The sequence below is a fragment of the Bombina bombina genome, chromosome 6 (genome assembly GCF_027579735.1).
Source record: "Bombina bombina isolate aBomBom1 chromosome 6, aBomBom1.pri, whole genome shotgun sequence".
In the NCBI taxonomy this organism is placed as follows: domain Eukaryota; kingdom Metazoa; phylum Chordata; class Amphibia; order Anura; family Bombinatoridae; genus Bombina; species Bombina bombina.
In genome coordinates, this window is record NC_069504.1 from 79,851,854 (window position 1) to 79,879,435 (window position 27,582).

Consider the following 27,582-nt stretch of genomic DNA (forward strand, 5'->3'; position numbering starts at 1 on the left):
TCTGTAATGAGAAGGGGTGTGGTCTAATGACATCAACACCCTATATCAGGTGTGCATAATTATTAGGCAACTTCCTTTCCTTTGGCAAAATGGGTCAAAAGAAGGACTTGACAGGCTCAGAAAAGTCAAAAATAGTGAGATATCTTGCAGAGGGATGCAGCACTCTTAAAATTGCAAATCTTCTGAAGCGTGATCATCGAACAATCAAGCGTTTCATTCAAAATAGTCAACAGGGTCGCAAGAAGCGTGTGGAAAAACCAAGGCGCAAAATAACTGCCCATGAACTGAGAAAAGTCAAGCGTGCAGCTGCCAAGATGCCACTTGCCACCAGTTTGGCCATATTTCAGAGCTGCAACATCACTGGAGTGCCCAAAAGCACAAGGTGTGCAATACTCAGAGACATGGCCAAGGTAAGAAAGGCTGAAAGACGACCACCACTGAACAAGACACACAAGCTGAAACGTCAAGACTGGGCCAAGAAATATCTCAAGACTGATTTTTCTAAGGTTTTATGGACTGATGAAATGAGAGTGAGTCTTGATGGGCCAGATGGATGGACCCGTGGCTGGATTGGTAAAGGGCAGAGAGCTCCAGTCCGACTCAGACGCCAGCAAGGTGGAGGTGGAGTACTGGTTTGGGCTGGTATCATCAAAGATGAGCTTGTGGGGCCTTTTCGGGTTGAGGATGGAGTCAAGCTCAACTCCCAGTCCTACTGCCAGTTTCTGGAAGACACCTTCTTCAAGCAGTGGTACAGGAAGAAGTCTGCATCCTTCAAGAAAAACATGATTTTCATGCAGGACAATGCTCCATCACACGCGTCCAAGTACTCCACAGCGTGGCTGGCAAGAAAGGGTATAAAAGAAGAAAATCTAATGACATGGCCTCCTTGTTCACCTGATCTGAACCCCATTGAGAACCTGTGGTCCATCATCAAATGTGAGATTTACAAGGAGGGAAAACAGTACACCTCTCTGAACAGTGTCTGGGAGGCTGTGGTTGCTGCTGCACGCAATGTTGATGGTGAACAGATCAAAACACTGACAGAATCCATGGATGGCAGGCTTTTGAGTGTCCTTGCAAAGAAAGGTGGCTATATTGGTCACTGATTTGTTTTTGTTTTGTTTTTGAATGTCAGAAATGTATATTTGTGAATGTTGAGATGTTATATTGGTTTCACTGGTAAAAATAAATAATTGAAATGGGTATATATTTGTTTTTTGTTAAGTTGCCTAATAATTATGCACAGTAATAGTCACCTGCACACACAGATATCCCCCTAAAATAGCTATAACTAAAAACAAACTAAAAACTACTTCCAAAACTATTCAGCTTTGATATTAATGAGTTTTTTGGGTTCATTGAGAACATGGTTGTTGTTCAATAATAAAATTAATCCTCAAAAATACAACTTGCCTAATAATTCTGCACTCCCTGTATACAGATATGAGGTAGGTTTAGCCTTGAGAAGTTCTTAGAACTGGAAAACTCTCAATTTTCAGAGATAAATTACAGGAAAAGTTGCCAAAATAAATAATGAAAATATGCTCAACGTTTTTTTTTTTAATTATGCGTTATTAAACATTTATAATACAAACGTAAAGTGCTCTGTGCTCTTTAATTGTAATATTCATTATATATAGCATATAACTGTGCAATGCTTAACCATACAAATAATCTTGTAAGGGATAACTTACCACCTATAAATAATGATGAATAAGGAATATGAAACCCAAAAATGTTCTTTAGCGATTCAGAGAATACAATTTTAAAAAAGTTTCCACTTTACTTTGATTATCAAATTTGCTTAGTTCTCCATGACATTCTTTGTTGAAGAGATACCTAGATAGGTGTCTGGAGCACTACTAATGCTCTTACAAATGGATAACGTTCTTGCAAAACTTCTGCCATATAGTGCTCCAGACGTGCACACTCCTGAGCTAACGTCCCTGCTTTTCAACAAAAGACACCAAGAGAACAAGGAAAATTTGATAACAGTATATCTGAAAGTTGCAGCCCTGATCATGATGTCATCAGTGGGCGGAGCTTGGCAGCCATGTCAAAGTAGCCAGAAACAATATTCATTATAAAATAACTTTTTTACTGTTCCTGCTGCATGGTATAGAAACGGGCGCAGGAGGCTATTTGTAGCTTAAAGGCACAGTCAAGTCCCAAAAAAACCTTCATGATTTAAATATGGCATGTAATTTTAAACAACTTCCCAATTTACTTTTATCACCAATATTTCTTTGTTCTCTTGGTATTCTTAGTTAAAAGCTAAACCTAGGAGGTTCATATGCAAATTTCTTAGACCTTGAAGACTGCCTCCAATCTGAATGCATTTTGACTACTAAAGGGCATTAGTTCATGTGTTTCATATAGATAACATTGAGCTCATGCACGTGAAGTGACTTTGGAGTGAACACTGATTGGCTAAAATGCAAGTCTGTCAAAAGACATCAGAGGCTTAGATACAAGGTAATAACAGAAGTAAAATGTATATTATTATAACTGTTTTGGTTATGCAAAACTAGGGAATGGGTAATAAAGGGATTATCTATCTTTTTAAACAACATAAATTCTGGTGTTGACTGTCCCTTTAATCTAAGGTAAGACTTTAACATGACTATGGTGTAGACACTCCATTTAAAATAGCCTGCTCTATCTGAATCACGAAAGAAAAAACATAATTTATGTAAGAACTTACCTGATAAATTCATTTCTTTCATATTGGCAAGAGTCCATGAGCTAGTGACATATTGGATATACAATCCTACCAGGAGGGGCAAAGTTTGCCTAACCTCAAAATGCCTATAAATACACCCCTCACCACACCCACAATTCAGTTTTACAAACGTTGCCTCCTATGGAGGTGATGAAGTAAGTTTGTGCTTACCACACCCACAATTCAGTTTAACGAATAGCCAGGCAGTGGGGTGATAAAGAAAGGAGTAAAAAGCATCAACAAAGGAAATTTGGAAATAATTGTGCTTTATACAAAAAATCATAACCACCATAAAAAGGGTGGGCCTCATGGACTCTTGCCAATATGAAAGAAATTAATTTATCAAGTAAGTTCTTACATAAATTATGTTTTCTTTCATGTAATTGGCAAGAGTCCATGAGCTAGTGACATATGGGATATCAATACCCAAGATGTGGATCTTCCACTCAAGAGTCACTAGAGAGGGAGGGAATCAAAATAAAAACAGCCATATTCCGCTGAAAAAATTAATCCACAACCCAAATAAATAAGTTTATTTTCATTTTGAAAGAAAAAAACAAATCAAAATCAGAATAATCCAACTGAAACAGCTGCCTGAAGAACTTTTCTACCAAAAACTGCTTCCGAAGAAGCAAATACATCAAAATGGTAGAATTTAGTAAATGTATGCAAAGAGGACCAAGTTGCCGCTTTGCAAATCTGATCAACTGAAGCTTCATTCTTAAAAGCCCACGAAGTGGAGACTGATCTAGTAGAATGAGCTGTAATTCTCTGAGGCGGGGCCTGTCCCGACTCCAAATAAGCAAGAAGCCAAGGAAATAGCAGAAGCCTTCTGACCTTTTCCTAGGACCAGAAAGTAAAACATATAGACTGGAAGTCTTCCTGAAATTTTTAGTAGCTTCCACATAATATTTCAAAGCTCTTACCACATCCAAAGAATGTAAGGATTTCTCCAAACAATTCTTAGGATTAGGACATAAGGAAGGGACAACAATTTCTCTACTAATGTTGTTAGAATTCACAACTTTAGGTAAAAATTGAAAAGAAGTCCGCAAAACTGCCTTATCCTGATGAAAAATCAGAAAAGGAGACTCACAAGAAAGAGCAGATAACTCAGAAACTCTTCTAGCGGAAGAGATGGCCAAAAGAAACAACACTTTCCAAGAAAGTAGTTTAATTTCCAAAGAATGCATAGGTTCAAATGGAGGTGCCTGTAAAGCCTTCAGAACCAAATTAAGACTCCAAGGAGGAGAAATTGACTTAATAACAGGCTTAATACGAATAAAGCCTGTACAAAACAGTGTATATCAGGAAGTATAGCAATCTTTCTGTGAAATAAAACAGAAAGAGCGGAGATTTGTCCTTTCAAGGAACTTGCAGACAAAACCTTATCCAAACCATCCTGAAGAAACTGTAAAATTCTAGGAATTCTAAAAGAATGCCAGGAGAATTTATGAGAAGAACATCATGAAATGTAAGTCTTCCAAACTCTATAATAAATCTTTCTAGAAACAGATTTACGAGCTTGTAACATATTATTAATCACTGAGTCAGAGAAACCTCTATGACTTAGAACTAAGCGTTCAATTTCCATACCTTCAAATTTAATGATTTGAGATCCTGATGGAAAAACGGACCTTGAGATAGTAGGTCCGGCCGTAATGGAAGTGGCCAAGGCGGGCAACTGGACATCTGAACCAGATCCGCATACCAAAACCTGTGTGGCCATGCTGGAGCCACCAGGCACACAAAAGACTGTTCCATGATGAGTTTGGAGATCACTCTTGGAAGGAGAACTAGATGCGGGAAGATGTAAGCAGGATGATAACACCAAGGAAGTGTCAACACATCCACTGCTTCCGCCTGAACATCCCTGGACCTTGATAGATATCTGTGAAGTTTCTTGTTTAGATGAGAGGCCATGAGATCTATATCTGGAAGACCCCACATCTGAACAATCTGAGAAAACACATCTGGATGGAGAGACCACTCCCCTGGCTGTAAAGTCTGGCGGCTGAGATAATCCACCTCCCAATTGTCTACACCTGGGATATGCACCGCAGAGATTAGACAGGAGCTGGATTCCGCCCAAGCAAGTATCCGAGATACTTCTTTCATAGCTTGGGGACTGTGAGTCCCACCCTGATGATTGACATAAGCCACAGTTGTGATATTGTCTGAAAACAAATGAATGGTTCTCTCTTTAGCAGAGGCCAGAACTGAAGAGCCCTGAGAATTGCACAGAGTTCTAAAATATTTATTGGTAATCTCGCCTCTTGAGATTTACAAACCCCTTGTGCTGTCAGAGATCCCCAAACAGCTCCCCAACCTAAAAGACTTGCATCTGTTGAGATCACAGTCCAGGTTGGCCGAACAAAAGAAGCCCATTGAGCCAAAAGATGGTGATCTATCCACCATGTCAGAGAGTGTCGTACATTGGGATTCAAGGATATTAATTGTGATATCTTTGTATAATCCCTGTATTATTGATTCAGCATACAAAGCTGTAGAGGTCTCATGTGAAAACAAGCAAAGGGGATCGCGTCCGATGCTGCAGTCATGAGACTTAAAACTTCCATGCACATAGCCACTGAAGGGAATGACTGAGACTGAAGGTGCCGGCATGCTGCGACCAATTTTAAACGTCTCTTGTTTGTTAGAGACAGAGTCATGGACACTGAATCTACCTGGAAGCCTAAAAAGGTGACCCTTGTCTGAGGAATCAAGAAACTTTTTGGTAAATTGATCCTCTAACCATGTTTCCGAAGAAACAACACTAGTTGATTTGTGTGAGATTCTGCAGTACATAAAGACTGAGCTAGTACCAAGATATCGTCCAAATAAGGAAACACCGCAATACCCTGTTCTCTGATTACAGATAGTAGGGCACCCAGAACCTTTGAAAAAATTCTTGGAGCTGTTGCTAGGCCAAATGGAAGAGCAACAAATTGGTAATGCTTGTCTAGAAAAGAGAATCTCAGAAACTGATAGTGTTCTGGATGAATCGGAATATGAAGGTATGCATCCTGCAAGTCTATTGTGGACATATAATGTCCTCGCTGAACAAAAGGCAGAATAGTCCTTATAGTCACCATCTTGAAAGTTGGTACTCTTACATAACGATTCAAAATTTTTAGATCCAGAACTGGTCTGAATAAATTTTCTTTCTTTGGTACAATGAATAGGTTTGAATAAAACCCCAAACCTTGTTCCTGAGGAGGAACTGGCATGATTACCACTGAAGACTCCAGGTCTGAAACACACTTCAGAAAAGCCTGAGCTTTTACTGGATTTACAGGGATGCGTGAGAGAAAAAATCTTCTCACAGGAGGTCTTAATCTGAATCCTATTCAATATCCTTGAGAGACAATGCTCTGTATACAATGATTTTGGACAGATTTTATCCAAGAATCCTTGAAAAACCTTAAAGGGATACTAACCCCACATTTTTTTCTTTCATGATTCAGATAGAGCATGCAATTTTAAGCAACTTTCTAATTTACTCCTATTGTCAATTTTTCTTTGTTCTCATGTTATCTTGATTTGAAAAAGCAGCAATAAAAGGTTAGGAGCCGGCCCATTTTTATTTCAGCACCTTGGTAGAGCTTACTGATTGGTTTGCTACATTTAGCCACAAATCAGCAAGTGCTACCCAGGTGCTGAACAAAAAATGGTCCGGCTCTAAAGCTTACAGTACTGCTTTTTCAAATCATGATAGCATGAGAACAAAGAAAAATTGATAATAGGAGTAAATTAGAAAGGTGCTTAAAATTTCATGCTCTATCTGAATCATGAAAGAAAAAAATTGGGTTTATTATCCCTTTAATCTGCCCCCTGCCAGCTGAGCTGGAATGAGGGCCGCACCTTCATGCGGACTTAGGGGCTGACTTTGGTTTCCTAAATGGCTTGGATTTATTCCAATTTGAGGAAGGCTTCCAATTGGAAGCAGATTCCTTGGGGGGAGGATTGAGTTTTTGTTCCTTATTCTGACGAAAGGAACGAAAACGGTTAGAAGCCTTAGATTTACCCTTAGGTTTTTTTATCCTGAGGCAAAAAAACTCCTTTTCCCCCAGTGATAGTTGAAATAATAGAATCCAACTGAGAACCAAATAAATTATTACCTTGGAAAGAAAGAGATAGTAATCTAGATTTAGCTGTCATATCAGCATTCCAAGACTTAAGCCACAAAGCTCTTCTAGCTAATATAGCTAAAGACATGGATATAACATCAATTTTGATAATATCAAAAATGAAATCACAAATAAAATGATTAGCATGTTGTAGTAAGCGAATAATGCTAGATATGTCAGAATCCAATTCATGTTGCGCTAAATTTTCCAACCAGAAAGTTGATGCAGCCGCAACATCAGCCAAAGAAATAGCAGGTCTGAGAAGATGACTGAATATAAATAGGCCTTCCTTAGATAAGATTCAAGCTTCCTATCTAAAGGATCCTTAAAGGAAGTGCTATCTTCCATAGGAATAGTGGTACGTTTAGCAAGAGTAGAAATTGCCCCATCAACTTTGGGGATTTTTTCCCAAAACTCTATAGATTTTGCTGGTAAAGGATACAATTTTTTAAACCTTGAAGAAGGAATAAAAGAAGTACCTGGCTTATTCCATTCCCTAGAAATCATATTAGAAATAGCCTCAGGAATGGGAAAAACCCCTGGAGAAACCACAGGAGGTTTAAAAAACGCATTTAAACATTTATTAGACTGAACGTCAATAGGACTGGTTACCTCAATATCCAAAGTAATTAACACTTCTTTTAATAAAGAACGCATATACTCTATTTTAAATAAATAAGTAGATTTGTCAGTGTTAATGTTTGAGGAAGGATCTTCTGTCTCAGATAGATCCTCATCAGAAGAGGATAAATTATTATGTTGTTGGTCATTTGAAATTTCATCAGCTAAATGAGAAGTTTTAAAAGACCTTTTACGTTTATTAGAAGGTGGAAATGCAGACAAAGCCTTCATAATAGAATCAGAAACAAATTCTTTAAAATTTACAGGTATATCATGCACATTAGAAGTTGAAGGAACTGCAACTGGCAATGTACTATTACTGATGAAAACACTATCTGCATGTAGAAGTTTATCATGACAACTATTACAAATGACATTCGGTGGAATAATTTCTACAATTTTACAACAAATGCACTTAGCTTTAGTAGAACCGATGTCAGGCAGCAATGTTCCAGCAGAAACTTCTGAGACAGGATTAGATTGGGACATCTTGCACAATGTAAGAGAAAAAACAACATATAAAGCAAAATTATCTATTTCCTTATATGACAGTTTCAGGAATGGGAAAAAATGCAATAGCATAGGCCTCTGATAGCAAAAAGCAAGAGGCAAACATACAAGGGGTATTGAAATAATGAAAATGTTTGGCGCCAAGTATGATGCACAATGTAACGTAAACTCTTTTTTGGCGCAAAAAATAACCGGAAATGACACACTTGCGTCACTAATGACGCCGCCGTGTGAAAGCTCACGGCATCACGTATGACGCCGGAAATGACAAAGCTGCGTCATAAACGTATTCTTTCGCACAAAAAAAAATTTTGCGCCAAAAATGACGCAATAAAGTTTAGCATTTGACGCACCCGCGGGCCTAATACCCGCAATTGCAAGAAGTAGTCAATTGAAAAAAGACTAAACCCCAGGTAAGAAATACATTTCTTAAAATGTTTACATTCCCCCAAATATGAAACTGACAGTCTGCAGAAGGAAATACATGAACCTGACTCATGGCAAATATAAGTACAATACATATATTTAGAACTTTATATAAATGCATAAAGTGCCAAACCATAGCTGAGAGTGTCTTAAGTAATGAAAACATACTTACCAAAAGACACCCATCCACATATAGCAGATAGCCAAACCAGTACTAAAACAGTTATTAGTAGAGGTAATGGTAAATTGAGAGTATATCGTTGATCTGAAAAGGGAGGTAGGAGATGAATCTCTACGACCGATAACAGAGAACCTATGAAATAGACCCCCGTTAGGGAAATCATTGTATTCAAATAAGTGATACTCCCTTCACGTCCCTCTGACATTCGCTGTACTCTGAGAGGAATCGGGCTTCAACAATGCTGAGAAGCGCATATCAACGTAGAAATCTTAGCACAAACTTACTTCATCACCTCCATAGGAGGCAACGTTTGTAAAACTGAATTGTGGGTGTGGTGAGGGGTGTATTTATAGGCATTTTGAGGTTTGGGAAACTTTGCCCCTCCTGGTAGGATTGTATATCCCATACGTCACTAGCTCATGGACTCTTGCCAATTACAAGAAAGAAATGTTAGGTTTAATATCCCAGCATAATGTTCCAATATAATAAAGAATGTAGCGATCAGGGTCTACCTAATTATACAGACAAAGACTTTCTGTCTGTCTTTCTATCTAGTATCTATCTATGTGTCTGTCTCTCTGCCTATCTTCACACACACAGATAGAAATAGATATATAGCACATAACAATTGCATAGCTGTCACTATATTACCAGCTGTATTCACTACAAGCAGGATTGCTGTACAGAATACACTGATACCTTAGTTGCCCATCAAATACTGATTCATTACAATCAGCAATTTTATTAATTAGCTGCTATTCTGTTATTTCTATTTTCCAACCTATAATAAAGACAAATCAACCACTACTTTTGAGATGGTGCTAATAAAAATAATAATCAGCGCCAATCAGTTAAATAACTGCTTACAACAAAGATGCAATAAAATGTCTGGGAAAATCTATAATTAGCCAGAGAAAGGAAAAGCGCAACCTTCAAAAGCAGGACATTTACATTTGCTTGTGAAGCATTCTATTGTGATAGATGTAAAGAAAAAGAAATTCATGTATGAATGTGTATAAGAACGTTATCTATCTCAAGCAATGTCTCGTTTGGAAACAGCACAGACTAGTGTTACATATTAATATGTCCTGTCTGAGCAACTGAGACGCATAGTGGAATGGATGGGACCATATTTACTTAGCAGTGCTATCTATTACCCAAAGGGAAAATAAAAACAAGATTACAAGTGGGGCTCTAAATATCGCTTTCTAGAAATCAATATTTGCGCTCCACTTTGTAATACCAGCACAGGGAGTAAGTAGCGCAGTGATCGCAGCATTTATAAATATATATGTGTACATGACTATATACATATGTATTTATTTGTTAATATGTGTATATACACATATTAACACACACACACACACAGATAATTCAGATAGAGCATGCAATTTTAAGCAACTTTCTAATTTACTCATATTATCAGTTTGTCTTCATTCTCTTGCTATCTTTATTTGAAAAGCCGGCATTTAAAGCTTAGGAGCCAGCCCATTTTAGGTTCAGCATCCTGGATAGCGCTTGCTTATTGGTGGCTACATTTGGCCACCAATAAGCAAGCATAACCCAGGTTCTGAACCAAAAATGGGTCAGCTCCTAAGCTTTACATTCCTGCTTTTAAAATAAAGATAGCTAGAGAACAAAGAAAAATTGATAATAGGAGTAAATTAGGAAGTTGCTTAATACTGTATGCTCTATCAGAATCATGAAAGAAAAATGTGGGTTTAATATCCCTTTAAATATTTTTTAACCCCCTAGCATTTAAGTCGGCTGTCTGTTGCTCTTCTAGCAGTTAGTGTAAACTCTTGCCAAACTTATCAACAATCAAAGTATATTTCTGTGTAGCATTCCTCTAAAACAAACAACCTCATAGTTATTATTATTTCCAATCCTACTCACAACAAGGCTAGCTAATTATAATTCTTACGCAAATAATACTGATCATTAGGAGCATGGCTTTGTTCATTTGCACAAGATCCTGGTTAATAGCTGGCCATTTACTTCAGGTACAAATTCACAAATTTGGAATTATTCTGAAATCCAGACTTTTTCATTAACATTTTTTTAATTAAATTATTCAAAATGACAATTTTTCCATGCCAGTAAGTCACACATTTTGGTTTGTCTTTTGTGTTCTAAAATGCAAATGAAGTCTATATTTATTTAAAACAACCACTATTACCTCTCTGATTACTATACTGTACTATTCTGATGGTACTATGCATATAAAAGTATTGAAAATCATATAAAACTACATTAAGGTTACAAGTATATGCTGTATAATAACAGGTAAATATTGCCTAAATGACATAAGATACTGTTGTTTACACTTGGTCCCATCCCCTCTCCAAACTTTTCCATTTTACAGATGCAAATGTACAAATACTCTGATCCTAAGCAGTTTGGATAAAAGGTTTTGTATCTGTATATGCACAGCCAGGGTCTATCAGTCAAGGACAGTAACACCAGAGCATTATTGCCAACACTCAGCACATGATCTGGGCTTGGGCCTCTGCTCGCTACTGGAACTCACTATTGCCTATAGCTGTATGTCTGCAATAATTAGCTTGAGACTATTATTCAACATAAAACAATGGGGAATATTGGTTAGTGGAAATCTGTTCATGTTATTGTGATGTTTTTATTATTGAAATAAATAACGATTGAATATTGCTTTAAAATATCAATGGTTTACAAAAGTGATCTTTTCAAACCTTAAAATTCCAGCAATCACCTACAAGGACACTTTATCTCCAATTCAACAAATGGACACAACCAAAATACCTTCATGTATTGCATATCATATTCTAAAACAAGTATGTCATTATGTTGTCAAATTTAAACTATGTTAAAGGGACACTGTACCCAAATTTTTTCTTTTGTGATTCAGATAGAGCATGCAATTTTAAGCAACTTTCTAATTTACTCCTATTATCAAATTTTCTTCATTCTCTTGGTATCTTTATTTGAAATGCATGAATGTAAGTTTAGAAGCCGGACCATTTTTGGTGAACAACCTGGGTTGTTCTTGCTGATTGGTGGATAAATTGACTCACCAATAAACAAGTGCTGTCCAGAGATCTGAACCCAAAAAAGCTTAGATGCCTTCTTTTTCAAATAAAGATAGCAAGAGAACAAAGAAAAATTGATAATAGGAGTAAATGAGAAAGTTTCTTAAAATTGCATGCTCTATCTGAATCACAAAAGAAAAAATTTGGGTTCAGTGTCTCTTTAACTTTTAAAAATGAACATAAAAAAACTCCAGCAATCACAATTTAGGAGCCCTCCAGCCCTGCCAATTGATAGTCTCCTGGAAATGGCGGGAGGTATGATTAAGGCCAAGGGTCAGTAATTAAAAACACCACTTAGTAAACACGGTTGTTAGTGTGGTGCTGGCATTTGTCCCATAATAATGTCATATAAGACATACATTTATTATGTGAAACCTGATTGCATGGGGATTTCAATGGCTAAAGGATATCTAGACTAGAAGGTAAATTACCTACTATAAGGTTTAGTTGTGCCAACTTCCTTGTGGCAAAGGTAAACATTACTATATTTTGTTTGTGATACTGACAGACATCGCTGTGGGAATAAAAAGGAAAATAGCGTATATAGGTAGAGGAAACTTGCAAATATTGTCATAGATATGGTATAAAGTCTGCTAAATATTTATTTAAAAAATATAAGAAAATATGTAGAATATGCTATAGCACCTAATGTATATGCAATATGATTTCTATGTCAAAATCTTAAAAAGGGGGGAAAAATAAAATACTGGCACTTTAAACAAAACAAAAAAAACTTTATATCTTACCTATCTAATCTATTAACTATCTCTATGCCATCTCCATCCACCCCCATTATAACACGCCTTGCCTTTACCATCATATACAATGATTTTGAGGTATTGTAGATATGTCACGACTATTGACATATGTTCATAAAATAATTAAGTGTAATAATAGTTGCTGACTCACAAGATCATCTGTGTGAAGCTGTGTTAGAGTTGAATCAGACGCAGGAAGGTTGTCACCCTAATCCCCACGGTCACGCTACAACCTCTGTAAACAAGCAGCTCCCATTCAGTTTCCTGCTATACTTCACTTTATTGACCCCTGGTGGCAGAACTTGGAATTGCACCAAAACCGTTTTTATTGAAATAACATGAGGTAGGGATGAAGTCTTCCATGTACCAGGTTCTCTTTTTTTAGTCGTCATGGTGACCTGACAACGAGTGTTTGTCTAGCCCTGGGCTCTGTAAAATGTACGTGTTGCTAAAGTGTAGCGAACAACAAACTTGTTGTGATGAGGAAAGTGTCAGTAAGTACCAAACCCATTAATCTTAAGATATGGTTTGATAAAGCACATGGAATAAATTAAATTTGATCTAACTAAAATCTGCAGTTATATTCACACATGAATGTAAGGGCTGAAAGGGACATAAAAGTTTCTATAGATTTTAATAAGCACTTGAATGGGAATGTCCTTATTGCTCTGTTTGAAAGTGCTTCTGGTGCATTCATCTGTACACTATCCACGAAATATGTGCTCCCATGCACCTCAGAGCATTTTAAACACCTTACTAAAACTGAATCAACTGAATATTTTTGGGTTTCATGTCCATTTAATGCAGCATTAAAGGAAATGCTTTGTAAATAACAAAACCTTCATTGTTTCTAATAATTTTCTATTTTTTCTAGTTCACCAGAAAAAGCATGAGAGTAAAAAAATCCCAAAATCAAGAAAATGCCACTGTAGTCCTAATTAGGTTATGGCAGTTCATTTTAACCCAGGTGACATTTTAATTATTATGGCCTGTTTCAGAACATCAATTCAGTTCACAAACCTTAAACCTATACGCAGAGAACTGTTATTGGTATAAATAGCATTACTTTGCCTCAAAAAAGTGAAAAGAAAAGGAAAAACAAGGAATTTGGACACATTTATAATTAATTTAGTTATCAGTTGTATTGGTATATATACCAAACAGACCTCGGCTTCTCAGTGCACAGATCTTTAGGAGACCTGGGTTGTATTTCACAGACAAAGTCATTGTTCAGTGCAGGTAGCCAAACAGCTCACTGCCTTGTTATGTGCCACACTCACATAACATAATACAGCAAGCCAAATACAACTTTGCTTTTTGATGTGTAAAATACATTTGGTCATTAAATGGTTAAAAAGTGAAATGGAATACAAGTTATCATTCCCTCACCCAAAAACAAAGTGGGTTTAAAAAGAAAAAAGTGCAGAATAATCGATGGCAGGGTAAAAATATTACCATCATGCCAGTTCTACCTCAAATATGAGATTATCCTGGAGCAGGAAGCTATAAATAGTGTCAGCAGTTGTAGAATACACCACATCTACTATTGCACAATCAAATAAGGAAACTTAGCTGCTCAGGGGTGGAGCCTGGGCAGTAGATGTAGGGCTTGGATAAAATGGGGGGAGTTTGTGAATTCCAGGATGTGATTTGAATATAGTTTTCCTATATCAAAACTTGATGTGAATGAGAGAAGGGCAGCAAGGTTTACAATTAAAGCAGGTGAGTGTTTCTGATATTTGTAAAAATCATGCATTTTAAACATTTGCCAAACATTCATTTGATTTTTTGCTATTATCTTTTATTTTATTTACTCTTAAACATTGTAACATTGATTTACCTGAGGTAACATCTAAACAATATTATCATAGACTTCAGATATAATATTCAAATGTTATGCATTAGTAGATTATGAAATCTTATATTAGTACTTGAAACAACATGCAATCAAATTATTATATTTCAAATACATTTTGGTTTAACATAAATATAACTAATATAATATTGCTTTTTTATTTTGTTTTGATGTTTAAATGCTATTTTTTGGATTTGTTAGTTATTATCCATTACTTGAATTCCATGCAGAAACTGATACTAAATATAAATCTTTATATATATATATATATATATATATATATATATATATATATATATATATATATATATATATATATATATATATATATATATATAGATAGATAGATAGATATATGCATTACTGTTTTAATCTATTAGCTTTTGAAATAACACCAAGGATGACATCAGGCTATGTCTTTTTGAAGTTTGTGGTGTTAAAGGCCAAGTCATGTTTGTGCGCTACAACTGTAAAAACACTTTCACGGATCACATCACCAACTTATATGGTGACAGAATAGCTGGCAAAGCAGTGTGAGGGCTACAATATAAAATACAATCAATGCCCAGTGGTCTGGCACTGCATTGATTCAGGCAGAGGTTTATTGAAGATGACACAATACCTTAAGATATATAGAGCTTTGACTTGCACCAATAGCCACACTTTGATGATACATTACCAGTGACTAACCCTGAATATAAATCCTGTCAGGTGTGACAGCTGATACACAGCTGCCTATACAGGGTCATCTTGAAATATAATATTATCTGTCCATGATTACAATTGCCCAAATACTCTGAGGGCTTTATTCCTGATCTCTCATCAGAAAAAGGACTTTATATCTCAGCTCAAAAATGCAGTAGGAATAAATGCAAGTTTGTGTAAAAAAATAATATTTTGAATATTGGTATTTAATCAGAAATAGGGGATGCACAGTTTTGAATGTAATATGCAATACATTAAATGATTAAAGGGAAAATTACATTACAACCATTTTTTTCATGATTTCGGCTAACGCTGCTTTTTCCCTATCGCTGCAATTACGAGTCTTGCAGGTTTAGGGGCACCGCATACTTCTTTGGCCTTACCGCAAAACAACTTACGTAAACTTCGTAAAGTCTTTTTTCTATGGGACTTCCATAGCGCTGATATTACGAGTCTGTCCTGGGAGGCCAAAAAGTGGTACACCCTCTACCTCCAAGATCCATAACGCATTTAAAAGTCAGTAGATAAGAGTTTTATGGTGCAACGCCGTAACATAAAACTCATAATTAAAGTGCTAAAAAGTACACTAACACCCATAAACTACCTATTAAACCCTAAACCGAGGCCCTCCCGCATCGCAAACATTAGTTAAATATTATTAACCCCTAATCTGCCGTCCCTAACATTGCCGCCATCTACCTACATTTATTAAACCCTAATCTGCCGTCCCCAATGTCGCCGCCACTATACTAAATGTATTAACCTAAACCTAAGTCTAACCCTAACCCTAACACCGCCTAACTTAAATAAAATTACTATAAATCTTAATAAAATTTAATATTATTACCTAAATAATTCCTATTTAAAACTAAATACTTACCTATAAAATAAACCCTAAGCTAGCTACAATATAACGAATAGTTACATTGTAGCTATCTTAGGGTTTATTTTTATTTTACAGGCAAGTTTGTATTTATTTTAACTAGGTACAATAGTTATTAAATAGTTATTAACTATTTAATAACTACCTAGCTAAAATAAATACAAAAGTACCTGTAAAATAAAACCTAACCTAAGTTACAATAACACCTAACACTACACTATAATTAAATAAATTAAATTAAATTAGCTAAAGTACAAAATAAAAAACACTAAATTACAGAAAATAATAAACAAATTACAAGATATTTAAACTAATCACACCTAATCTAATACCACTATCCAAATAAAAAAAGGCCCCCAAAAATAAAAAAAAAAACCCTAGCCTAACCTAAACTATCAATAGCCCTTAAAAGGGCCTTTTGCGGGGCATTGCCCCAAAGTAATCAGCTCTTTTACCTGTTAAAAAAAATACAAACAACCCCCCCAACAGTAAAACCCACCACCCACACAACCAACCCCACAAATAAAATACTATCTAAAAAAACCTAAGCTCCCCATTGCCCTGAAAAGGGCATTTGAATGGGCATTGCCCTTAAAAGGGCAGTTAACTCTTTTGCGGCCCAAACCCTAATCTAAAAAATAAAACCCACCCAATACACCCTTAAAAAAACCTAACACTAACCCCCTGAAGATCGACTTACTATTCTGAAGACCGGACATCCATCCTCAAGGAAGCGGCAGAAGTCTTCATCCAACCGGGCCGAAGTCCTCAATGAAGCCGGGAGAAGTCTTCATCCAAGCCGGGCGAAGTGGTCCTCCAGACGGGCAGAAGTCTTCATCCAGACGGCATCTTCTATCTTCATCCATCCTATTGGCTGATTGGATCAGCCAATAGGATTGAACTTCAATCCTATTGGCTGATTGCATCAGCCAATAGGATTTTTTCTACCTTAATTCCGATTGGCTGATAGAATTCTATCAGCCAATCGTAATCTAAGGGACGCCATCTTGGATGATGTCACTTAAAGCAACCGTCATTCAGTAAGAAGACTCCGGATGAAGAGGATGTTCCGCGTCGGATGTCTTGAAGATGGAGCCGCTCCGCGTCGGATGGATGAAGATAGAAGATGCCGTCTGGATGAAGACTTCTGCCCGTCTGGAGGCCCACTTCGCCTGGCTTGGATGAAGACTTCTCCCGGCTTTGTTGAGTACTTCGGCCCGGTTGGATGAAGACTTCTGCCGCTTTCTTGAGGATGGATGTCCGGTCTTCAGAACAGTAAGTCAAACTTCAGGGGGATAGTGTTAGGTTTTTTTAAGGGTGTATTGGGTGGGTTTTATTTTTTAGATTAGGGTTTGGGCCGCAAAAGAGCTAACTGCCCTTTTAAGGGCAATGCCCATCCAAATGACCTTTTCAGGGCAATGGGGAGCTTAGTTTTTTTAGATATTATTTTATTTGGGGGTTGGTTGTGTGGGTGGTGGATTTTACTGTTAGGGGGTTGTTTGTATTTTTTTTTACAGGTAAAAGAGCTGATTACTTTGGGGCAATGCCCAGCAAAAGGCCCTTTTAAGGGCTATTGATAGTTTAGGTTAGGCTAGGGTTTTTTATTTTGGGGGGGGGGGGCTTTTTTATTTTGATAGGGCTATTAGATTAGGTGTAATTAGTTTAAATATCTTGTAATTTGTTTATTATTTTCTGTAATTTAGTATTTTTTTTAGTGTAGTGTTAGGTGTTATTGTAATTTAGGTTAGGTTTTATTTTACAGGTACTTTTGTATTTATTTTAACTAGGTAGTTATTAAATAGTTAATAACTATTTAATAACTATTGTACCTAGTTAAAATAAATACAAACTTGCCTGTAAAATAAAAATAAACCCTAAGGCCTAGATTTGGAGTTCGGCGGTAGCCGTGAAAACCAGCGTTAGAGGCTCCTAACGCTGGTTTTGGCCGCCCGCTGGTATTTGGAGTCAGTGATTAAAGGGTCTAACGCTCACTTTACAGCCGCGACTTTTCCATACCGCAGATCCCCCTACGCCATTTGCGTAGCCTATATTTTCAATGGGATCTTTCTAACGCCGGTATTTAGAGTCGTTTCTGAAGTGAGCGTTAGAGCTCTAACGACAATATTCCAGCCGCCTGAAAATAGCAGGAGTTAAGAGCTTTCTGGCTAACGCCGGTTCATAAAGCTCTTAACTACTGTACCCTAAAGTACACTAACACCCATAAACTACCTATGTACCCCTAAACCGAGCTCCCCCCACATCGCCGCCACTCGATTAAAATTTTTAACCCCTAATCTGCCGACCGCCACCTACGTTATACTTATGTACCCCTAATCTGCTGCCCCTAACCCCGCCGACCCCTGTATTATATTTATTAACCCCTAACCTGCCCCCCACAATGTCGCCGCCAGCTACTTAAAATAATTAACCCCTAATCTTCCGACCGCAAAGCGCCGCCACCTACGTTATCCCTATGTACCCCTAATCTGCTGCCCCTAACACCGCCGACCCCTATATTATATTTATTAACCCCTAATCTGCCCCCCTCAACGTCGCCGACACCTGCCTACACTTATTAACCCCTAATCTGCCGAGCGGACCTGAGCGCTACTATAATAAAGTTATTAACCCCTAATCCGCCTCACTAACCCTATCATAAATAGTATTAACCCCCTAATCTGCCCTCCCTAACATCGCCGACACCTACCTTCAATTATTAACCCCTAATCTTCCGATCGGAGCTCACCGCTATTCTAATAAATGTATTAACCCCTAAAGCTAAGTCTAACCCTAACACTAACACCCCCCTAACTTAAATATAATTTACATCTAACGAAATAAATTAACTCTTATTAAATAAATTATTCCTATTTAAAGCTAAATACTTACCTGTAAAATAAATCCTAATATAGCTACAATATAAATTATAATTATATTATAGCTATTTTAGGATTAATATTTATTTTACAGGCAACTTGGTATTTATTTTAACCAGGTACAATAGCTATTAAATAGTTAAGAACTATTTAATAGCTAAAATAGTTAAAATAATAACTAATTTACCTGTAAAATAAATCCTAACCTAAGATATAATTAAACCTAACACTACCCTATCAATAAATTAATTAAATAAACTACCTACAATTACCTACAATTAACCTAACACTACACTATCAATAAATTAATTAAACACAATTGCTACAAATAAATACAATTAAATAAACTATCTAAAGTACAAAAAAGAAAAAAGAACTAAGTTACAAAAAATAAAAAAATATTTACAAACATAAGAAAAATATTACAACAATTTTAAACTAATTACACCTACTCTAAGCCCCCTAATAAAATAACAAAGCCCCCCAAAATAAAAAATTCCCTACCCTATTCTAAATTAAAAAAGTTACAAGCTCTTTTACCTTACCAGCCCTGAACAGGGCCCTTTGCGGGGCATGCCCCAAGAATTTCAGCTCTTTTGCCTGTAAAAGAATAAATACAATACCCCCCCCCCCCCCAACATTACAACCCACCACCCACATACCCCTAATCTAACCCAAACCCCCCTTAAATAAACCTAACACTAAGCCCCTGAAGATCTTCCTACCTTGTCTTCACCTCACCGGGTATCACCGATCGGTCCTGGCTCCGATATCTTCATCCAACCCAAGCGGGGGCTAGACATCCACTGAAGAAGTCCAGAAGAGGGTCCAAAGTCTTCCTCCTATCCGGCAAGAAGAGGACATCCGGACCGGCAAACATCTTCTCCAAGCGGCATCTTCGATCTTCTTCCATCCGGAGCGAAGCGGCAGGATCCTGAAGACCTCCAGCGCGGAACATCCATCCGGACCGACGACTGAACGACGAATGACTGTTCCTTTAAGGGACGTCATCCAAGATGGCGTCCCTCGAATTCCGATTGGCTGATAGGATTCTATCAGCCAATCGGAATTAAGGTAGGAATTTTCTGATTGGCTGATGGAATCAGCCAATCAGAATCAAGTTCAATCCGATTGGCTGATCCAATCAGCCAATCAGATTGAGCTCGCATTCTATTGGCTGATCGGAACAGCCAATAGAATGCGAGCTCAATCTGATTGGCTGATTGGATCGGCCAATCGGATTGAACTAGATTCTGATTGGCTGATTCCATCAGCCAATCAGAAAATTCCTACCTTAATTCCGATTGGCTGATAGAATCCTATCAGCCAATCGGAATTCGAGGGACGCCATCTTGGATGACGTCCCTTAAAGGAACAGTCATTCGTCGTTCAGTCGTCGGTCCGGATGGATGTTCCGCGCTGGAGGTCTTCAGGATCCTGCCGCTTCGCTCCGGATGGAAGAAGATCGAAGATGCCGCTTGGAGAAGATGTTTGCCGGTCCGGATGTCCTCTTCTTGCCGGATAGGAGGAAGACTTTGGACCCTCTTCTGGACTTCTTCAGTGGATGTCTAGCCCCCGCTTGGGTTGGATGAAGATATCGGAGCCAGGACCGATCGGTGATACCCGGTGAGGTGAAGACAAGGTAGGAAGATCTTCAGGGGCTTAGTGTTAGGTTTATTTAAGGGGGGTTTGGGTTAGATTAGGGGTATGTGGGTGGTGGGTTGTAATGTTGGGGGGGGGGGTATTGTATTTATTCTTTTACAGGCAAAAGAGCTGAAATTCTTGGGGCATGCCCCGCAAAGGGCCCTGTTCAGGGCTGGTAAGGTAAAAGAGCTTGTAACTTTTTTAATTTAGAATAGGGTAGGGAATTTTTTATTTTGGGGGGCTTTGTTATTTTATTAGGGGGCTTAGAGTAGGTGTAATTAGTTTAAAATTGTTGTAATATTTTTCTTATGTTTGTAAATATTTTTTTATTTTTTGTAACTTAGTTCTTTTTTATTTTTTGTACTTTAGATAGTTTATTTAATTGTATTTATTTGTAGCAATTGTGTTTAATTAATTTATTGATAGTGTAGTGTTAGGTTAATTGTAGGTAATTGTAGGTAGTTTATTTAATTAATTTATTGATAGGGTAGTGTTAGGTTTAATTATATCTTAGGTTAGGATTTATTTTACAGGTAAATTAGTTATTATTTTAACTATTTTAGCTATTAAATAGTTCTTAACTATTTAATAGCTATTGTACCTGGTTAAAATAAATACCAAGTTGCCTGTAAAAAAATTTTTAATCCTAAAATAGCTATAATATAATTATAATTTATATTGTAGCTATATTAGGATTTATTTTACAGGTAAGTATTTAGCTTTAAATAGGAATAATTTATTTAATAAGAGTTAATTTATTTCGTTAGATGTAAATTATATTTAAGTTAGGGGGGTGTTAGTGTTAGGGTTAGACTTAGCTTTAGGGGTTAATACATTTATTAGAATAGCGGTGAGGTCCGCTCGGCAGATAAGGGGTTAATAATTGAAGTTAGGTGTCGGCGATGTTAGGGAGGGCAGATTAGGGGTTAATACTATTTATGATAGGGTTAGTGAGGCGGATTAGGGGTTAATAACTTTATTATAGTAGCGCTCAGGTCCGCTCGGCAGATTAGGGGTTAATAAGTGTAGGTAGGTGTCGGCGACGTTGTGGGGGGCAGATTAGGGGTTAATAAATATAACATAGGGGTCGGCGATGTTAGGGCAGCAGATTAGGGGTACATAGGGATAACGTAGGTTGCGGCGGTTTACGGAGCGGCAGATTAGGGGTTAAAAGTGTAATGCAGGGGTCAGCGATAGCGGGGGCGGCAGATTAGGGGTTAATAAGTTTAAGGTTAGGGGTGTTTAGACTCGGGGTACATGTTAGAGTGTTAGGTGCAGACGTAGGAAGTGTTTTCCCATAGGAAACAATGGGGCTGCGTTAGGAGCTGAACGCTGCTTTTTTGCAGGTGTTAGGTTTTTTTTCAGCTCAAACAGTCCCATTGTTTCCTATGGGAGAATCGTGCACGAGCACGTTTTTGAGGCCGGCCGCGTCCGTAAGCAACTCTGGTATCGAGAGTTGCATTTGCGGTAAAAATGCTCTACGCTCCTTTTTTGGAGCCTAACGCAGCATTTGTTTGAACTCTCGATACCAGAGTTAAATTTATGGTGCGGCCAGAAAAAAGCCCGCGGAGCGTTAACAGCCCTTTTACCGCCGAACTCCAAATCTAGGCCTAAGATAGCTACAATGTAACTATTAGTTATATTGTAGCTAGCTTAGGGTTTATTTTATAGGTAAGTATTTAGTTTTAAATAGGAATAATTTAGGTAATAATATTAATTTTTTTAGGTTTATTGTAATTATATATAAGTTAAGGGGTGTTAGGGTTAGGGTTAGACTTAGGTTTAGGGGTTAATACATTTAGTATAGTGGCGGCGACGTTGGGGACGGCAGATTAGGGGTTATTAATATTTAACTAATGTTTGCGAGGCGGGAGTGCGGCGGTTTAGGGGTTAATATGTTTATTATAGTGGCGGCGACGTTGGGGACGGCAGATTAGGGGTTAATAAGTGTAGGTAGGTTGCAGCGACATTGGGGCGGCAGATTAGGGGTTAATAAATATAATGTAAGTGTCGGCGATGTTGGGGGCAGCAGATTAGGGGTTAATAAGTATAATGTAGGTGGCGGCGGTGTCTGGTCGTCATATTAGGGGTTAATAAATATAATGTAGGTGTTGCGATGTCGGGGTGGCAGATTAGGGGTTAATAAGTGTAAGATTAGGGGTGTTTAGACTTGGGGTTCATATTAGGGTGTTAGGTGTAAACATAAATTTTATTTCCCCATAGGAATCAATGGGGCTGTGTTTCTGAGCTTTACGCTGCTTTTTTGCAGGTGTTAGACTTTTTCTCAGCCGGCTCTCCCTGTTGATTCCTATGGGGAAATCGTGCACGAGCACGTACGACCAGCTCACCTCTGAATTAAGCAGCACTGGTATTTGAGTGCGGTAAAGAGCACAATTTTGCTCAACGCTCACTTCTTGCCTTTTAACGCCGGGTTTGTAAAAACCCGTAATACCAGCGCTGTAGGTAAGTGAGCGGTGAGAGAAAACTGCTCGTTAGCACCGCATAGCCTCTAACACAAAACTCGTAATCTAGCCATTAGTAATTTACTCTTATTATCACATTTTCTTTGTTCTCTTGGTATCCTTAGTTGAAGGAGAATCAATGCACTAATGGGAACTAGCTGAACACATCTGTAAGTCAATGATAGGGGCATATATGTGCAGCCACGGTGCCACCAATCAGCTGCTAACTCCCAGCTCCTGAGCCTACTTTTTTTTTTCAACAAAGAGAAATTGAAAAGGTATCTAAATCATGAAGGAACATTTTTAGGTTTTATGTCCATTAATAAATGTTTCAAGGTATCAGAAACCATTTTTCCTGATAATATTTGTGCTTGAGTAAAATGTTAGATATATTCACAGAGAAGAATTGAGCTTTAAATAATTTTATTTTATTAGTCTAAATTGGGGATAAATTAAATATGATTCGTATGAATACTATTTAGCATAGTAATCATAATAATAATAATAATAATAATGTTGTGTAGACTTCCATTACAATTCAAAAAATATAATGTTTTCATTCACCAATGTTCATATAACTGCATGTAATAGAAACTGATATAAAGAAGAATATGCACAGATCCAGTATAAAACCTTTTAAAAACTTACTTAGAAGCTCCCAGTTTAGCTCTGTTAATTAGGTAGTCTGGGACACCCACTGAAAGGGGCTGGGAAAACAAAAAGAGCAGATACTCCCCCTCCCCTCTTCCCTCTATATGAAAAGACACATAACATAAACAGGAGCCAGCAGGAGTCTGTAAACGTGAGTATACATCTGGCACTGTGGGGCTTTGTTAGGAGTCTAAAAATCAGCACAATGTTATTTCAAAATAAGCAAAACTATACATTGTTACAAAAACAATCCCAGATGGGCTATATACATGGATCATCTACAAAATATGTATGAAAAGAAAAATCTAGTGTACAATATCCCTTTAACAAGTATGTATGCTGCACATACTGAACATACGTACACACACTGATAATGAGCATGCTGCACTTTATAAGATACTGAGTATTTATACAATGGGGATGAGCACACTGTGCTGTATAATGATGCACATTTCTATACACTATACTCTGATATAATGTGTGTGTATACTCTGATGCATATGCTGTGCTGTATTATCACAGAATATCTACACACTAAGGGGCCGATTGGCCTCTGATGCCCCTGTTTCCATGCGAGCCTTTAGGCCCGCCGTAAACAGCAGTTATGAAGCAGCAGTCTTAAGACCGCTGCTCCTTAACTGGTCCGCTGCCTCTGAGGCTGCGGACATCAATTCGCCCGATCCTATACGATCGGACTGATTGACACCCCCTGCTAGCGGCCATGAATCTGCTGGGGGTGGCATTGCACAAGCAGTTCACCAGAACTGCTTGTACAATGTTAAATACCGACAGCATATGCTGTCGGCATTCAGCGATGTCTGTCGGACATGATACGATTCAGCGTATCATGTGGGACAGACATTGATAAATCGGCCCCCAATAGTGAACACTCTGCACTGTATAATTCTGAGTATCTGCACACATATAATGGCCACATAGGCACACACCCATATAAAGACAAGCTGCGCCTGTTGCATCAATGGTAGTTCTGCCCCTGCTCATAGCATATACAGAGGAAGGTTACAAATACATCATATGATAACTAGCATAAAACCAATGCTTGTGTCACATAACATTATCAGAGTGATGATGTTTTCATTTTCATATCCAAAAAAAAAATTAACTGCTGCACTGCTTCAGTTCTTTCAATACTGAAGAGGAAATTATACTTTGGATTAATTAGATTAATAAAATGCATGCATGATTAAGTACTTTGCTTGAAGCCGTGTTCTGTAAACTTCAAAGGATGCAATTCTGATATATTTAGTTATAAGCAAATGTGTGAAATAAAATCCTAATAATGCAGAGGCTTTGGAAAGCAAAAATAAAGAAATCTATGGTTTTGTTGAATCTAGTTAAAAATATATATTTTTTAATTATTATCAAGTCTTATTTTGGTTGAAGGATATCATACAAAGTGTGCGCATTACAGATTTAGGGGCGGATTATAAATGGAGCGCTAACTCACACTCTCGCTTGAGCACTAACTCCTCTAGAAGTAAGCGTTTTGCGGTCGTCGGGTTGCTCTTGTATTATGAGTTGAAAGTAAACAGTTTTTGCTTGCACGCTAATCTGACAAGCGAAAAAAACAAACTTACAATATCGCGTGTGCGCGTTCACATATTCCCCTATAGAAGTCAATGGAGAAAAAAAGTGGAAAAAAATGTAACACTCCACTCAAACTCAAATTCAATTGCATATTCTCATGTGTGCTAAGCTGAAATGGAAATATTACATTTTTCACATTCCAATGTTCTTCACATAGCAGAATATGTTCTATTTATTCATAAATACATATTTCTACATATAGCTGATTTTTTTTGACAATATATATCTATAGGTGTATATATATATATATATATATATATATATATATATACAGTCATGACCAAAAATATTGGCATCCCTGTATTTCTGTCAGATAATTCACCACTTTGCCCAGAAAACTGTTGCAATTACAAATGTTTAGGCATTCTCCTGTTTATTTCTTTTGTTTGCATTGGTATGACACAGAAAAGTGGAGAAAAAAAGCCATATCTGACATATTGTACACAAAACTTTAAAAATGGACTGGACAAAATGATTCACACCCGCAATTTAATATTTGGTAGCACACCCCTTGGAAAAAAAAAAATAAACTCAAATGCTTCCTGTAACCATCAATGAGTTTCTTACACCTCTCTACTGGAATTTTTTACCCTTCTTTCGCCAACTGCTCCAGGTCTCTCCGAATGGAACGGTTCCTTTTCCCAACTGCTGTTTTGAGATCTCTCCATAGGTGCTCAATGTGATTGAGATCTGGACTTATTGCTAACCAGTTTAGTACTCTCCAGCGCTTTGTCTTAAACCATTTCTGGGTGCTTTTTGACATGTGATTTGGGTCATTGTCCTGCTGTAAGACCCATGACCTCTGACGGAGACCCAAATTTCTGACACTGGGTCCTACATTGCACCACAGAATTCTTTAGTAGTCTTCAGATTTTATAATGCCATACACACAGTCAAGACAAGTGCCTGAAGCAGCAAAGCAACCCCAAAATATCAGTGAACCTCTATGTTTGACTTTATGGACTGTATTCTTTTCTTTAAAAGCCTCATTTCTTTTTCGAAAAACAGTAGAATTATGGGCTTTACCAAAAAGCTGTAATTTTGTTTCGTCTGTCCACAGCACATTCTCCCAAAAGGATTCTGGCTTCCTCAGGTAAATTTTGGCAAATTCCAATCTGACTTTTTTTTACATTTCTGTGTCAGCAGTGGGGTCCTCCTGGGTTTCCTACCATACCGTCCCTTTTCATTCAGATGGCAACGTATAGTGCGAGCTGACACATTTGTACCCTGTGCCTGATGGTCAGCTTGAATTTGTCTGGAAGTTGATCAATTTTTCTCTTTCATCCATGTCCAGGGAGATTAGCTACAGTGCCATGGGCTATAAACTTCTTGTCAATGTTGCGCACAGTGGACACAGGAACATTAAGATCTCTGGAGATGGACTTGAAACCTTGAGATTGTCCATGCTTTACCACAATTTTTGTTCTCAAATCCTCAGACAATTATTTGCTGCTCTTTCTCTTCTCCATGCTCAGTGTGGCACACAGAGAGACACAACAGAAAGGTTAAGTAAATTTTTCATCATTTTAACTGGTTGCCGGTGTGATTTCTATATTGTCAGCACCTGTTAATTGATACAGGTGAGTTTAATTACAATTTACTGGAGCATCACAAACTTGGAATGCAATTATTTCTTACAATTTTGAGAAGGTGCCAATAATTTTGTCCAGTCCATTTTTGGGAGTTTTGCGTGGAATTTGGTATTTTTTTCTCTCCACTTTTTTGTGTCATACCAATACAAACAAAATAAATAAACATGAGAATGCCTAAACATTTGTAATTGCAACAATTTTCTGGGCGAAGTGGTGCATTATCTGACAGAAATGCAGGGGTGCCAATATTTTTTGCCATGATTATATATATATATATATATATATATATATATATATATATATATATACTGTATATATATATATATATATATATATATATATATACTGTTTATATATATATATATATATATATATATATATATATATATATATATATATATATATATATATATATATATATATATATATATATATAGGAATAACTATTTATAAATATATAGAACATATTCGATGTGCAGAACAATTATTTACAGTAAATACACAGTATAACATTTGATTAAATATGAATATTGCATAAATATGCTTTTTCATGTTTTCATCTATTTAACTGCAAAGGACTCAAATGCATTTATATGTATGTCTGTATGTATATAGATATGTATTTATGTGTTCATATGTATATATAAGTCTGTAAATACATATATGCACATAAATACATATGTACACACACATATATATATATAGTATATATGTATATATATATATATATATATATATATATATATATATATATATATATATATATATATATATATATATATATATACATACATACAACCCCAATTCTGAAAAACTTTTGTGTGCAATATTTTTGTTAAAATAATTTTTATTAGATGGTGTTATTATGAGTGTAACTGTAATTTGTAATG

The 27,582-nt window shown here is 37.0% G+C and overlaps 1 protein-coding gene across 2 annotated transcripts in view; it reads right to left on the reverse strand.

The window, feature by feature from the left end:
- The window catches only part of FRMD4A (FERM domain containing 4A), an 818,993-nt gene that overhangs the window by 653,981 nt on the left and 137,430 nt on the right, over positions 1-27,582 (reverse strand). The window contains exon 1 of one of the 2 annotated variants that reach the window (XM_053716495.1): positions 12,568-12,620. The exons of the other annotated variant lie outside the window; for it this stretch is intronic. The gene's annotated coding sequence lies outside the window, so the exon portion shown is untranslated. Of the gene's footprint in view, positions 1-12,567; positions 12,621-27,582 lie in introns of those variants that run through there. 2 annotated transcript variants of the gene reach the window in all.